This window comes from Herpailurus yagouaroundi, unplaced genomic scaffold, assembly GCF_014898765.1.
Source record: "Herpailurus yagouaroundi ecotype Mexico unplaced genomic scaffold, PumYag 159, whole genome shotgun sequence".
Classification (NCBI taxonomy): Eukaryota; Metazoa; Chordata; class Mammalia; order Carnivora; family Felidae; genus Herpailurus; species Herpailurus yagouaroundi.
The window spans coordinates 59801089-59815615 of record NW_024412400.1 but is presented as its reverse complement, the minus strand read 5'-3'; the positions used below and the strand labels follow the sequence as shown (position 1 = coordinate 59815615).

The window sequence follows — 14527 nt, the reverse complement described above, 5'->3', positions numbered from 1 at the left end:
TTAATTTGTTAAAATATCACCTAGTAGACACATTTTGTTGCTTAAAATTTCTTATGAAGTAAGAAATTTTACGTAGGCATAATTGTCCTATGAAAATCAGAAACAAACATATAATTACACTCCACATAGGCAAGCTATTTTATAAGCACCATTTAAAATTATAGCAAAAATATAATTAAAATAAACAGATATATTTTAATTTATTTGATATATTATTGAATATATTTGATGTAGAGTGGGATCTTGAAAAATAAGATTGATTATGGTCTGCAAAGTTTTTACAGTAGCCCAGGGTATGTAGATTTTTAACACTGTGATATATATTGCTTTCAGAAGGTTGTATCAATTTGTAAATATTAAAAAAAAAAAATTGTTGACACACACAAATCAATGGGATGAATTTCAGGACTGCATTTTATCCAGATTTCTCTGAACTTTCCTGATGAAAACTCTGAAATTCACCTACATGCCAAGAAGCAATATCTTTTTAAGATAATATACTGTTGATAATGAAACAACATATTCTTTTTCAGAAGGATGATGATAGCTATCTAATAAAATATTAACACCTCATCTCACTGATTTATTTAAATTGGATTAAAAAACACCATGTGCAACTTCAAATAGCAAAGGGAATAAAAATGCAAGAGGATGGAGAGAAACTTTAACTTGTCTCCACTCCAATTTTTAAAGAGTATAATGTATTTGATTCCGTATAGTATAATCGTGATTACATAAGATAATTATTAATTAATAATTAATTAACTGGTTAATCCATAATTAAGTGGTTAATTTATCTGACTGATTGATTCTTTTCTTTCCTCTTCTATCAATGGTAGATCTGAGGAGATCTGGAAGACAGTTGGTGCCAGCACCCTAATTCTGGAGTAGAAATGTCAAACCCGTATCCAGGAGGAAGGTAGTGGAGTCAATGAGAGAGGAGAACCTACCCAAAGTGCAAAACAACTCACCTCCTACGTGTGAGGTGAGGGCTCGGGTAAAGAAAATTGCCAATTGAAATCAACCAATGACTTTGTTTAATATTTTGAGTGAGATATAAATAGTTTTCTCTGGTGCTGGCAATTTCTTCAATATCCACTGAAAGTACTCTGCTCAGCACATTCCAGCTACCCTGTATGTTTCTTGCATCTTTGTCTTCATTACTGTATCCCTCATCTTTCCTACATAATGAATACTTTCCAATTACTTATTCCATGGATCATTGCCTAATAAAACCCTTAATATTTCTATATTCATTACTTTATTCCACTGCATCCAATCCATATTTCAGTCAAAGCATCTAAGTCAGGGTTTCTCACCCTTAAAGCTATTGACAATTTAGACCAGATAAATCTTGTTTTGGACACTGTAATATTTAGCAGCATCTCTGGCCCCTACTAACTAGCATGCTAGTAGCATCCCACCAAGTTCCTGCAACCAAAATTTTTCCAGACTTTGTTCAATATTCCCAAGAGGCAAAATAATCTTGAATTTAAATAACTGATCTAGGATTATTTTTCCTATTGCACTTATTTTTCCTATTGCAAGTATGCCCTGAGGCATATCATTCCCTCATATCGTACCCTATCATTGAGAGCAAACATCACCATGAGCACATCTGACTTGTCTCTATATCACCCCTGCCTATCCCAGGACCAAACTCCTAGAAAACACTTGAGAGAAGAAAGTGTATATAATATCAAATGAATTTATCTTTAAATTGTATTGGCTATTGAAGGGGTCTAGTTAAATTCTTCCCCAGGAATTTCCCTGCCCAAAGGACACCCAAAATTATCCACTTTCCATGGGAACAGCCTGCATCCCATGACTGGTTGATGTCCTTGTCCAAAGGCCTAGCCACTGGGACTCATTTCAGGACATGTCTCAGAGGGCATCTCAGCCTCTGAACTCTTCCTACGGTTGGCTGGCACCTCTGTCACAGCTGAGTCACAGTTCACCCTCTCTCTGCATAAGTCTGTGTTCCTATACCCTTACAGATGTTATTCTCAAGTGCATTCCCTGCTAAACCTCCTGCACACATGTACAGGGAACCCAGCCTACAAAGGTAGCTCCTTTCATTGAAAGCTTACAGGGTCAGCTACTGTTTGCCCTCCTGAGTATGAAGGTGATTACTGAAAGAAAACATTAGCAGCTAAGCCACTGATTGTCATATCAATAGAGATATAAAATACTCTTCTTAGAAAAAAATAATTGTACTGAATTAGGGTATTAGAATTTTCAGTATAAGGGAGAAATTATTAATTATTAGAAAGATGTAGGGGCGCCTGGGTGGCGCAGTCGGTTAAGCGTCCGACTTCAACCAGGTCACGATCTCACGGTCCGTGAGTTCGAGCCCCGCGTCGGGCTCTGGGCTGATGGCTCAGAGCCTGGAGCCTGTTTCCGATTCTGTGTCTCCCTCTCTCTCTGCCCCTCGCCCGTTCATGCTCTGTCTCTCTCTGTCCCAAAAATAAATAAACGTTGAAAAAAAAATTAAAAAAAAAAGAAAGATGTAAACATTTTCCCCCTATTCACACAGTTAATTCAAAGTAGTTAACTGCTTTAGAGTACAATATTTATTATATTAGCATGAGTTGCTTTTTTTCCAGTTGAATAATAATAAGTACATCTTAGTCTAAGATGACAATGAAGAAGAAAGAAGGAAGGAAGGAAGGAAGGAAGGAAGGAAGGAAGGAAGGAAGGAAAGAAAGAAAGAAAGAAAGAAAGAAAGAAAGAAAGAAAGAAAGAAAGAAAGAAAAGAAAAGAAAGGAAGGAAGGAAGGAAGGAAAAGGGAAGAGAAGGGAGAGGAAGGGAAGGGAAGGGAAAAAGAAAACAAAAAGATAAAGGGAAAAAAGTGCACCAGCCAAAATTTCTGAGTTTGGCCAAAATCCAACACAATAAGATAGTTAAAGAAATAAAACTAATTCACAAATATTAATATCCATACTACACAGTCTGATTATATCTTAATCATCATCACAAGTTGGTTTCAATGCTGTTTCTAACATAAAATCTCACTCCTGTGTTGCCTTCATTTCTTTTTCTAATTTTTGAATCATTTTTGGCAGTTTTGACATTTATATTTTCACAATGCTTATTTTTAATTTTTAAAATATATATTCTACAATGAAAAAAAGTTAATATCCCATCAATGTTAAGCAATAAAATTAACATTAAAAATGCCACAGCGATTGCAAACCAGAAAAAGAGTACGGAGTTGGGAATCATCAAATCCAGTGGAAATTTGTTGTTGAATATTTCAGTGATGAGCTATTGCATGAATTCCTATTTCCTATTGTTCAAAGAGTACTCACACTCACAAAGCTAAATACAACAAAACGTGGGTAAAGGACAACCGACATAAGAAAATACATATATTTTTTATGATTTCATCATTTAACTAATTTTGCTCCTATAACACTTATACACTGTATTGCAGCAAGAAACTGGCTCATTTAAAAAAAAATTTTATTTACTTTTGACAGAGAGAGAGAGAGGGAGAGCATGAGCGGGGGAGGGCAGAAAGAGAGGGAGACACAGAATCTGAAGCAGGCTCCAGGCTCTGAGCTGTCAGCACAGAGCCCAACATGGGACTCGAACACCCAGACAGCGAGATCATGACCTGAGCCAAAGGCGGACGCTTAACCGATTGAGCAACCCAGACACCCTGAAACTGGCTTATCTTTAGACATAATGATCTTTACTGAATTCTAATTTTATCACCTGCTATGAAGATAGTAAAAAAGGAGAAAAAAAATTCATCCAAATTTTGGTGGTAACATCCATGTGTAGTGTTTACACTGTACTTATACAGACAAGTTTATTTCTCTTTAAATTTTAGTCTCAATGAGTCTCTCTCCATTGGGGAGGAGAATGACAGAATTAAATATATTTAGGCTTCTTGAAGAGAGATGAGTTTCTTTAGGTCTTTCTCCCAACTCCAGAGAGTAATTGTACTAATGCTTATTTTGATCCTCTAACCCTTCCCCGTATACACCCACACCCACCCACTCTGTCTCTTACACAGACACACTCTGACAGGACTACATTTGCAGCTGGGTGTAGTCCTATATTTTCAGGACCACATTACATTTCATTAAATAAGAAATGTCCAAATAGACTCAAATTCTTTGTTCTCCAGTAGACCATAGATTTCTCCTTGCCTCTCTCTCTCTGACACATTCTTTCCCTACTTTTCTCACACATACACACCACCTTTGATTTTCCGCACTCTCACTTGCTCTCACACTCCCTTCTCAGCTTCTTTCTTGCTTGCACACTGCCTCCTACTGGCGCTCTTTCTCTCACAGCTTTGGTGCTTCTCCACTGTGCCCTCTGGAATCTGCCTTATAGCCCCTTCTCCTCTGTCTGTCCTACACATCCTTTCCTACTCACAGGCCGCACTCTTGTAATCACCTTCCTCTCTGATACCCTCTCCTTCCGCACTGCCTGCTAAGTCCTTCTGAACCTCCTTCACTTTCACTCTTGTGCTCTCAGATCCTCTCCTTAAGTCTTGCCTTCACTCCCACACCCTCTGCTGTCTCCTCTCTCCCCTTCTCTCTCTCCCTCTCCTTCCTCCTCTTCCTCCCTGCCTCTTCCTTACTCCCATCCCCACTCTTCTGAGGCAAAAGAAGGGATGATCAGAACCTACTCCTCCTGTAAAAACCCTTCAGCTTTTTTTGTTTTCCCTGAGAGACATATTTCATCTCTGCCAGCAAGCTGCAGGACAGAAAACACAATCACGCTAATGATGAAGTAATAGTAGTATATACTATTTGTCTTGTTTTGTTTGTTTTGGGTGAATAAAGTTCTTGTGACCCACACTAATTTACGTATTATATACACTATATAATATATATTATTATATTAATACATTATTATTATATGATATATAATATGATATATATAATTAATATAGAAAACATAACATAATATATATTATTATATTATATTAAATATATATACTAATTATTCTGGGAAAAGTAAATAATGCAAAACGTTTGAATCTCCATCATCTTATTATCATGATTTTTATATACATTTAACAAAAGCGGATCACCTTCAACATCACAAGATTACGGTTGATAGAAAGAAAAAGAATACTTATATAATTATTGATCTATCAAATGGCAGTGAAGAAAACCAAAACATCATTTCCATTAACATAGAGAAGAAAGTAATTTAGTTTTAATATTTCATGGACTCATTACTTGTTTTAGTTGGTTAGCTGATGTTGGCATATTGGCTAATGGTATAGTTTCATCTATACTAAATCCACCAGCTTTTCTGATAGAATTAGTCAATTACATCCCAAGAAGTGGAATTTTACATTTTTTGGAATTCTTCACATTATTTTAGATAAATTTGTATATAGGAAAGCTATTTTTTGCTTGCTCTCCTATTGTAATGACAAATTTGTGTTTTCTTAAAGATTGTCTATAGAACAAAAGCATTTCATTAGAATGTTTGTTTATAATCCATTATACCTAAAAACAAAAATAGGAGTCTTTACAGGTGGTTATCCAGGAGGAAAAAAGCCAAATAACTTTGCAGGAGGTCAGTGGTAGTAGTCCAAATGTTAACTACAGGCAACAGGGACTACTTATCTATGATAATTTTCATTTTATATCTGTCATACGTATGCTGCAAGTCCGATTTATTTTTTCCTAAATGTTCAAAATAAAGAATGACAGTGGTGCCTGAGTGGCTGTCGGTTAAGTGTCTGACTTCGGCTCAGATCATGACCTCACTGTCCATGAGTTCGAGCCTGCTTCGGGCTCTGTGCTGACAGCTTGGAGCCTGGAGCCTGCTTCAGATTCTGTGTATCCCTCTCTTTCTGCTCTCCCCCCTCTTGCACTTTAAATAAAAAAAGAATGACAACATTTTTTCAAGGAAGTCAAAATGCATCTCCTTTATTCTATCTGGTTTAGAATTAATTCCTCATGGCATACCTTTTATAAAGTAGTATCTTTTATAAAGTAGTTTGTCTATGAATAAACAAAACACAAAATCAGACCTATAAATACAGAGAACTGACATTTGCCAGAGGAAAGGGGTGGGGGGGAACTAGACAAAATGGGTGAAGGGGAAGGGGAGATACAGGTTTCCATTCATGGAATGAATAAGTTATGGAAATAAAAGTTAAAGAATAGGGAAGATAGTCAATGGTATTGCAATAGCCTTTGTATGGTGACAGATGGTAGCTACCCCTGTGGTGAGCATGGCATAAAGTGTGGAGATGTTGAATTACTATTTTGTATACCTGAAACTAAGGTAACATTGTGTGTCAACTACACTTAAATTAAAAAAAAATAAGATTTAAAAAGTTTTGTTGATAGTAATCAAGTAATTTTGGTAATTTTATTTATTTATAGTTTTTTTGTTTGTTTGTTTTTAAAGTTTATTTATTTATTTTGAAAAAGAGAGAGAGAGCAGAGTGCTTTCAAGCAGCTGCTCAGGGGAGGGGGAAGGGCAGAGATAGAGAAGGAGCAAGAGAGAATCCCAGGCAGGCTCTACACTGTCAGCATGGAGCCTAATGCGTGGCTGAAGCTCACAAACCTTGAGATCATGACCAGAGCCAAAGTCAGATGCTTAACCAACTGAGCCACCCAGGTTCCCCTTCAGCCATTTTAAAACATGCTTCAGAAAGATCTAGTTAATGAATAAATTTTAAAGAAGAATTAATACTAGAACAATTGATTGACTTGTTCAATGGCTTAGTTCTTCATCCAGTTGCATTCATTTGTTTCCTTTCTGTATCTAGGGGTGGTAAACCAAGAAGATGTGTTTGAATTAGACAGCACATATATTTTAAAAGCTTGGAAATCTTCACAATTAGGTGGTTACCATTATACCCAGTGAAATCTCTCCTGTGCTAAAATAGTTCCAAATGACTTTTTGATTCCAAAATTGATCATTGTGATAATACTGTGTTAAAAACACCCAAAATGTATTTATTTGTGTCTATTATGTTGAAAAAAGAAACATGAGAGATATTTCCTAATCAAAGGGCTTGCTTTGCTGAGCCTTATAACCTATGTTGGATATAAAATGAAGATATTGTACTTTATTAGAGAAGTGGTTTATGATAGCAATTCTAGATTTTTTTAAAAATACATCAAAGATAGTCACAAATTCAGCTATCCATGTGTAACAACTTTCTATATTACTTTGGCTGATGTTCTGAGATATATCATAGTTACTGCAACAAGGGTGTAGTTTAGATTACAGAGTCATGTCTGAATGAATTCCTCAACAGTTAATGTCTAAAAAGCACCATATTTGAACATAGTGGACTCTTTCTAAACCTGTGCATCCCAAGATGTAAAGATCTCTCTCTTTCTCTCTGTCTTTCTCATTCTCTAAGTGATAAAGAAATCCTGATGAGAAAAATGGTGTAGATCTGGATTAAGATGGAAATTTTAGCAAAGTAGCTGCCATATTCTTCCAGAAACATCAATGTTATATGCAGAATTTGTAAACAACTGATTTTATTCTTTTTTCTAATCTTGGTCAGCCTAATCAAAGATAGAACGCTCAGAGTGACTCCCAGATGACAGCTTTATTATTTACCACATTCCTAAATAATCAAAATTCAGTATTTCCAAACCATTTATGAATTTGTCATTTAATTTTGAATGCTTTTTATAAATCATATTTTGCCTTTGTTTTTTCTGAAAACGTTCCATATATTAGTTTCCCTATTTATAGGTATAGGAGTCATATCAGCTGGTCTGTGGTAACCCAGAGCTTATCTCTGGTGATGCCTGAAGTCGTGGTGCTGATCTTAGCAAAAGCTGATTGAAATGAACTAACCAACGATGATAATACTCCTGTACCTACTAAGGTCTGAGACAGGTCACAGAGCAGACTGAACTAGATTGTTAATGATGTTTACAGAAAATACACACATTCATGGATTTTGCACGATTTTCATTATGGTCTCTTGGTTTCTGTCATTGAGAATGGTCATGCAGCCTGAAGTTGGCTATATTACCAGAGGAGTCTAAAAAGGCATCATGAATGTGTCTTGGTGACTGGAAGACAGAGCACATTCTGTGTGATTGAGAACAGGCCCTGGTAACTTAACGGGAAATCTGAGATTTCTTAGCTATTTGTCTGTACTCTATTTCTCTTGCTGTACCACATTCTTTTTCTTCTTTTTTAAAAAGTTTTTGAGTGTAGTTGACTCACAATGTTGCATTAGTTTCAGGTGTACAACATAGCAATTCAGTATCTCTATATGCTATGCTATGCTCACCACAAGTGTAGCTACCATCTGTCACCATACGATGCTGTTACAACATTACTGACTATATTCCATATTGCCTATGCTATACCTGTTATTCTCATGACTTATTCATTCTATAACTGTATCTCCCACTCTCCTTCACCTGTTTTGCCCATACCTCCAACTCCTGTCCCTCTGGCAACCATTAGTTTGTTCCTGATGTTTATAGGTCTTTTTCTTTACAAAATCCCTACATGAGTATACTCTGTGGAACTCATGAGTTTTTTTCAATTATCTGACTGTGATAGTGGCCCCTTATATTTAAGTAGAATTTGCAGGATAATTAACTATATGTTTTCAAGTTATTCTTCTGCCTACTAACTCTCTTTCTGAACTGTGCTGATGTTTATAAATCACATTGTTGTTTTTTTGTGTGATGAGTCCCTCAGAAATGTCTGAGGGCAAAACCTATTAAAGAAAATTTTTTTGTTTTGCAGAGGATTTTGGCATCTATTGTAGTTGCCACCTTTATATCAAGAGGTTTCAAGAAAGAATTGGAAGATTTGTAAGGATCCTATTATAAAATAGCTGACAGATGAGGCTGGTGTCTTTGTTATAGGACATCTAAATCCTCATCACAAGTATTTTGATATTGCTGGTTATGGTAAAGATAATGCATTTCTGTCCTGTGTGTCTTATGAGATTCTGGAAGAACATAATAAATACGTCAGCAGATGGTTTGCTGCATCCCAGATCAAACATCCCATAATCACAGTTTTCTCCCAATTATGTGTTACCTTGGTTCAGGTAACATGTTGATTAGCTAGAGCTACTGCTGCCTTTCAGAGACATGAATGAGTCTGCTTATTTACAGTCGCCCTCTGAAGCTTACAGCTTGTGGCTTTTATAAGAACACATGCCTGTTTTACATGTTATAAGCTTGTGACATAATGCAGTGATGTCTGAGGAAGAATACTATGGGCTTAAGAAATGCTCTCAACAGGCTGCTGGTACTAGAAAGCTCCAAGTTCGTGGCCCTCTGGATGAAGGCATATTCTGTTTTAAGAAAAATATTTATTTTAAGAAAATTTAAGCTAAAACAATGATGTCTTCAAGTTCATAGCTATACTGCCTTCATAAACTCTAAATGCTTTAACTTTCTTTTTTTTGTTAATGGGATCTACATAGCACCTGGTGTATTTCTGGGACGTGTCATGTTTTGTTCAACGTCAATGCTGGGTACCCGATGATTGGGTAGGTATGGCAGGGTTTAATATCTCTCTGGCAAAAAGATATACAACCAGAACAGCCTGTTCCTAGGACAGCAGAAAATGACACTTGTTCCAGCATGTGTGGATAACCATGCCTTTGGCTGAAACTACAAAATAAAAATCATTTTAATACCATTATTACAATATTCCTGTGCCCATGAACTACTCTGTACAATTCACTCATAAATTAAACAAGGTCAGTTTGAGAGCTAACGCACATCTCAGAAATGGTCAAAAAATACAGAAACATTAGAGAAGCATAGTTAATTTTGGCTACAAAGATTCGATGTGAATTAAAGCAAAACACTGTTCTCTTACATTTGTGAAACAAGGTACCATCACTAGCTGCCGGGAGTTGTACTAAAAGGTGGAGGTCAAAACTGCCTTATGCCCCTTGAGGCTGAGTATTACTCTCCAGACAAAAGAAAGAATGCCTTTTGTTCCCACTAATTGTCAACCAAGCCAATTTATTTTTCTTTTTAAAATATCAACAGGTCAGTATTCGTTTTCTCTATAAAATAGATTTTCTGAATAACGTTACTAGTTGCTTGTTTCAGAGTATATATAAGCTGATTAATATGTTGATGATTGATGATTTTTTTTTAAACATTTATTTATTTTTGAGACAGAGAGAGACAGAGCATGAACGGGGAGGGTCAGAGAGAGAGGGAGACACAGAATCTGAAACAGGCTCCAGGCGCTGAGCTGTCAGCACAGAGCCTGACGCAGGGCTCGAACTCACAAACCTCGAGATCATGACCTGAGCTGAAGTCGGCTGCTTAACCGACTGAGCCACCCAGGCGCCCCATGATGATTGATGATTTTAATACTGTGTCTGCCTCGTTAAAGATGTGTCTATTCATATCTTTTAAGATATCAATGATGATTAAAACTCCAATTTTATAATTTCACAAAAAAGTTGATGAGAAATTTACTTTCCTTTAAATCTTTGGATTTATCAGTTACCTAAAGCATCTCTTTTTTACTGTTTATCTTACCCAGATGTAAATACAAGGATGTCTTTTATTTCGTTTTAAATTTGAGTGTCACAATATTCTTGTTTTCTTGTAATATCTGTAATTTTGTTTTATTTTTTCCCTTCAACTGCAAGCTCCTTTTTAACTAATATTGTTAACCAAAAGATCTAGTGAAGTTGCAAACTCATTCAATCATTTTCAGTACTCTCTCAAGAGCCATGTAGCTAAGTAGAAAAATTCAGGACCTTCCTTGCTCTGATTAGTGTTAGTGATCATGTGATATAAAATATTTCATGGATCTGAATACTGACTAACTTTCCTATCTTATTGCTGGGCACTCTTTGACCCAGTCATATTGTATGTGCCTAATTCTTTAAAAACCACTAAGACCTTTTTTGGGCTATTTTAATTTTTGAAAATTATACACCCTTGAATACTTAGAAAATTTTATTACTCTTTTAAGTTCTTGGCAAATAAAAGCAAATTTTTGAGGCTCTCAGGATAATCATAAGGTACGTTTTCTGCATTTCCATAGCACATTAATCATGATTCTGGAAAATTATAGCTGATGCTAATACTAAAATAATAGCTAAAGGGTATTGAATACTTACTATTTGTTAAGCACAAAAGCATTATCTTTTTAAATTTTAAATACATTATTGAATAGGTAATATTACTAAATGGGTAAGTGGTGGTGCTACTGTTTTAATCAAGGTTTATCTGATTTTTAAGAACCTGATACACTATCCCTATGTAATAATTCCTATTATGATTAGTTTGAAAAATTTATTGTCTTGATTCCCTCAATAGAATGAAATAAACTAAAATCCTAGCACAGAAGCCTATCTATTATGGTTGACTACTAATTTCTAGACTATTGCCTGGCAGATACCTTACACTTAATAATTAATAAATGAATGCAAGAATAATATAATTGATTTCAGCACTGCCAGAAAATTGAGTATTTCATTTGTAAGAGTTCATTTCAAAAGGGGTTATTCATGGAAGCTTTTTAATTGTAACACTGAAGCCTACACATTACCTCATGTTCTTTCCTAGATATAAAATTCTACATTAATATACAAAATGAGAGGTATTATCTTAGGTAATCAATTTTTGACCACAAAGGATTTTTTAAATTGCTATTGAAACAATGAGTTATTTCAGTCACTAAACTGGAAGATTAGACAGACAAAGAAGCAGGGAAGCTGGATAGTATATGTTTTGTGATATAAAATTGAGGTCTTAACCATTTATGGTCATTGACACTTTTTAAGGAAAAAAACAAAAACAGTTTCAAAAGCTTATGTATATTCCAATTTGTGAAATTCCCTTCTCAACTAAATTTATCCTGAACTTTCAAATCTTCAAATGGAATTTCTTCCTGTGCTCAGCTGTCGAGAAATTTGCAGTATGGCATTATACAGCTGTCAAATTCCACCCACGGGACCTGATTTGGCAGTTTACACAAGCAAAACTTCTACTGACACTAGGGACAGTTACCATTTTTAGCATTTGTTGGGAATGAAGAAAAAGAATTGCTTCATTTGGAAAAAGCTTCTTAGAAATTATACATAAAAAGAGAAAGTATAAAAAGAATCAATTAAGCTTTTCAAAATACATTTTTAAAAATCAAAACCCAGCACATATTTGTTTTAATTGCAAAAATTCATGAGCATAATAAAGATGTTTTCCTATTATATCTTATTGTCCAGGCAAAAGTGAATACTAAATTTCTTATTACATGCTTTAAATGTCTAAGACGTAGAGAAGGAATTGGCAAAATTAAGAATCAAACAAATAAGACAACAGAAAGTGAGTGAACTCAATGAATTAACTGTGAGTCTTGATACAAAACACAAACCAAAGCAATAACTTTTTAAATACATTCAGGAGGAAGAGTTAAAGAAATGGAAGGTCATAAAGCTATTGCAAGATTTTAAAAGGGAAATAAATGGTCAGTCAGCACCCTTGTAAGGAAGTCTCTACTCAAATGTATCACCGCTATCTTTACATTTGAAATAACCTAAATCAGGATTAGGAGACTAAATGTTGGCAATTGGGAAAATAACTTTTTAAGATGAAGTCTTCCCAGGTAAAGTCTCAATTCTGAAAGCAAAGCGGGGTGACTTTGTCACACAACAGTAGGGTTACAATGTTGGACTGAGAAGAATTAGTTGATGGAAAGTCAGGAGTGTCAGGATTCTTCTCCTCACTTCTTCTGTCTTGCAGGAGTAGTAGATCTGGCCCAAAACTGCAACTGAGCACATCATACATATCTGAAAGTACTGAACAATATATTGGGCAGGTTTCCCAGAGTGAAGATGGACTGGCCGGCATGGCACATTCTTCCCTTTCATCGCATAATGTTAGGGAGGGGCAGACTCCCTGTTTGCTCTTTGCCAGCACCCTATTCATCGAGACTTTCAGTGTGGACTTGTCACCAACATCCATAGATCCAGTGGGCAGTCTTTTCTCACAATGAGATATGCTTAAACTGCCTATAGCAATTAATAATCATGTCCTTGAAATTTGAACATAAATCCAAGAACTGTCAGACATTTAAGGACAATCAGCACAAAAATCAGACTCAGGAATAAACACATAAAACTATGTTGGAACGCATAGTCCCTGCTTTGCCAATCCCCTTTACAGTGGATGAACTGTACTTACACGTTCCCAAGTCCCAACCCCTCTAGTCCTGACCAGGATCCCAACTCTTTAATGTACTCAGAGATTTTGCTCTTGAAAGTATCTCCTTTCACTAATGAATCCTTAATCCACCCCCCGCCACACACACACACTTACATTATTACCCTATACAAACATACTATATTTTATTGATTTTATTGAAAAACAAAACAGAGACCTCCTGGGCATTTTATCCCTGCATCTTCTGGGCAAGTACTAAGTTCAAGTGTAGAACCAAACTCCACAAAAGGCTTGCTTGCTTCCTGTTTCCTGGCCATTCAGTCCAATCAGACTTTCCAATCAACACTTATCCAAGGTCACCAGTTAGTTCTGCATTACCAGACCCTAAAGCCAATTAGGACTTGGAGACTGGGAACTATCTAGCCAAGCAGTGGGCACTAAGCATATGCCCATAGAGAGTAGAAGCAAGTGGTTGCCTGATCATGCCCTGGTCAATATGGCACTGTCTGCAAAGTTTCCCTGTGGTTGCAGGGGCAGCTGAAACTCTTACTTTCTCCAAGAGAACTTATCCCTCTGTCAATCACTGTAGCTAAAGCACAAAAGGAGAGATGTCACTTCTGGGAGGAAGAAACTTCTTTGACACCTACACCTTAGTGTGTTTACTATTTAACAGACAGAAATATATCTGCATTCGAGTAGATCATATATGACAACAATAATGTCATCCACAAAGATGTGATCACCAAAACGCAGCAGATGGCTTTTCAGAAAATGTCTGAAATTGCTGCTCTGGAAAAGGATATGATTATTTTGTAGAAGAGTAGGTTTTCAGCCCACAAAGCAGAAAATGAGAAAAATAAAACTTGAATGATATTCGCTAAAACAGCAAGTAATGTATGAAGTGATCAAAGTCCGAATAGATGAAAAATTAAACTTCAATCTAGGGGAAGAACAGCATTAAAAAGTATTATATTCACAGAATAAAGAGAAGCTATGTGAAATGAGGGCAAAAAAGGTAAGTTTGCACATCCAGCAAGATGCGGCTCTCACCTGGATGCCAAGGAGGAATGCATTGAGGGTGCTGGCCTTGGAGCCTTGTACGAATCAAACAGACTTTATAATATTAGATATTTATCAGCGTCTGTGTTTACACCCACAACAGCTCTGGGATTGCATTGGCTAAGGATATAATAACTTTTCTATTTAAAGAATGTTTGCTTTCTTTTTACTAAAAAATAAAACATTGTCTTCCCGCCCCCTCTCCCCACTGCTTCCACTACCAAATTTTAACTTTGCTTTTGATTTTGTGCATATTGTTTACTTGGTGCAAATTATACTTGTATAACCAATGTAAAGATGTCATGAACTTCATAACACTCCCTTTATCTTCTCTGTTGGGT

At 35.9% G+C, this 14527-nt stretch overlaps 1 pseudogene; it reads left to right on the top strand.

The window, feature by feature from the left end:
- The first annotated feature begins 12813 nt into the window (after positions 1 to 12813).
- On the top strand, positions 12814 to 14318 carry LOC121034210 (mitochondrial calcium uniporter regulator 1-like; annotated as a pseudogene).
- Positions 14319 to 14527: the final 209 nt, after the last annotated feature.